Raw genomic sequence first — 2,420 nt, 5'->3', positions numbered from 1 at the left:
CCCCACCCCGCTCTGATTTATGTGAAAGACTAAGACAAGGAGCTTTCCCCCATGCTGATGCGGCAGGGTCTCATCTTGGGTTGAGTAAATACAGTAACAAGATTACAGCTCTTCTATAGAGTTCCTAGGAGACACTTAAAGTTGATACTCTTTCCCCCACCCCTTTTATCCTTTTTATCTGCCCCCAATTTCAGTTGAAACCTATTGTTTTTATCCCCAGTAATTTAATTCTAAGTCACTTCCATAAGTATAAGAACAATATTGGAGAAGGTGCAAAACTATTTTTAAGAGTTACTTTTGAATCCAGCGTCTTCCTTTACAAAAGTTGTTGCTACAATTCACAGGTATGCTTCCAGGTCTTTTGGAATGGTGAAACTAGGTGGTGATAGGATATTGCTATCCAATTTGAATTTTTCTTAAGTGTCTTTTATTTTTGATTTCCCTCCCAGCTCTCCTTCCCCCATTAAAAAAAAAAAAAAGCCAACTCATGCAGTAGACTCGACTTCCAGATCCCCGTCTCAAACTGAGTGAGGGGTCCAAACTGCACATTTTGCCTGTCCACTGAGTTATTTGCAATCTGGCTTAAGAAAAGAACTTAAGTTTTTCATAATAAATGAAATTCTGAAAGGAAAAAAAGTAGGGCTGGCAGTAAAGGAAAGATGATCATTTCTCTGTGGCATAGAAGAGAATGAAAAAATCTGGAGTTCTGGATCACAAAGATGATTTTTAGATGAAAAAGTGAGAAGCTTCAAGCCGAAGGACGGTTTTGTATCAGTTACATTTTCCAAGGATTAAGCATCAAGAATAATAGCTAGAAATATTTAGGATATTATATCTATGCTGCATCCCAAGCAAGACAGTGGTTTGTAGCAGCAACTCCATTTTAATTCCAAAGGCATTTTTTTTTGTGCTGGAGCTGTAGGAAGAGGAAAAGTCAAGCTGCATCTTTCTGTCTCAAAGGCAGAAAAACTACTGAAGTGCAGACTTGCATGTTCAGGGGGGGACGGGACTGTTGCAAAAAACAAGCAAACTGTTGTGTTAATGAAGAATAAGGTGAAGTAGGATACATGAATTATGGAAATGGTTTTATAAGTATTAATCCTTGCTTGTCCAAAAAGCTGTGCAAAAAACAACTGCTGACCAAGCTTGTTACTGGCCTTAATGTTGGTTTTTTATATTAGAACTAACTAGAGACTTTTAAGGAAAGTTATTTATCTTGACATGGGGTTGATTATCCCTCCTCCCTATCTTGTGATAGCTAAAACCCTCTCTTTGTTCAGTACACTCTCTGCAGTTTGTCCCCTTATGTCTACTCACTGAGCTTTTATAATCTCCTTGCATGCTGATGATAGAATAATTGATTCCACTATGTGATATGCTGTGGTGCATAGTCTCCTCATGACATCTGCTGCCATGTTTCAAGTACCATGAGTATACAGTGAAGAGCAGAAGGCTTTACAGCAGGGGTGTCAAACTCATCTGATCCCACAGGCTGGATGAATGTATGGAGTTGGGTCTGTGGACTTCCATCCTTCCCCCCTGCCCCTCTCCCCTAAGCTGGATCCAGCTCATGGCACCTGCTTTGGCGGGTCTGGTACTGTTGCATGCTGTACCTGGGTGAGGCCAGTGTGGGACCTGCACCACACATGACACCTGCTCCTGACCAGTTGGGGCATACATGGCATGCACTGTGGGTCCTGGACTGTATGGGATGGCCCCTGTGTGTGATGCAGGTCCTGTGCCCTGTGTGCAGGGCCATTCTGGTGCACTCCATGTGTGGTGTATGGGTGAACTCTCAGGCGCCTGGGGCAGATGGTGGGGCTCTGTGGGCCAGATGTGGCCCACTGACCAGATTTTTGACACCCCTGCTTTATGGGTTCTAACCCATTGGTTGTTCATAAACAGATTAAACATGTACACTTTTGACTGAAATCTCTTACTACAACAGTCAAAAGTAAAAAATTAAAATACTCCTGACACAAGTATCCATAATGGAAGCAAAAGGTCAGATAAGCAGTTCTTAACTCATTCCCTTGCATTAATAGTTGTCAACCGGGGGGATGTGTACCCCTAGCCTAGAGATACTTAAAAAGGTTGTAGGGAATACACTGCCTGCATGAGAAGAGCTGTTTTATAGAAGAGCACTGATGCATTGGTTCCATATCGGATCGGCATGTAAGGAAAATTGACTATTGGCTTTTTTTGGCTAATGTGGTAAATGCCCTGTGTATGCATGCAGCCTGCAGGTGGACAGGAGCACAGCCTGGCAGCATAGAAAGCAGTCAGGTCCTGCTGGTAAGTCTGTTGTGAGGAGGAAAGGGGCATGGGGGGGGATGGGCAGATCGAGGCCCCAGTGGGGAGTGAGGGGGAGTGGGGCTGGGCCTGGGGCTAGGGCTGGGGCAGGCACTGTACAGGTGGGG

At 43.9% G+C, this 2,420-nt stretch overlaps 1 protein-coding gene across 2 annotated transcripts in view; it reads left to right on the top strand.

Annotated features, from left to right (window-relative positions):
• Window positions 1-2,420, top strand: part of PPFIA2 (PTPRF interacting protein alpha 2) — an 854,871-nt gene that overhangs the window by 101,487 nt on the left and 750,964 nt on the right. The gene's annotated exons all lie outside the window — the stretch shown is intronic.

Source organism: Gavialis gangeticus, unplaced genomic scaffold (genome assembly GCF_001723915.1).
Source record: "Gavialis gangeticus isolate Ggan-Ray unplaced genomic scaffold, GavGan_comp1, whole genome shotgun sequence".
NCBI lineage: Eukaryota > Metazoa > Chordata > Crocodylia > Gavialidae > Gavialis > Gavialis gangeticus.
This window is presented reverse-complemented; position numbering and strand designations above follow the sequence as displayed.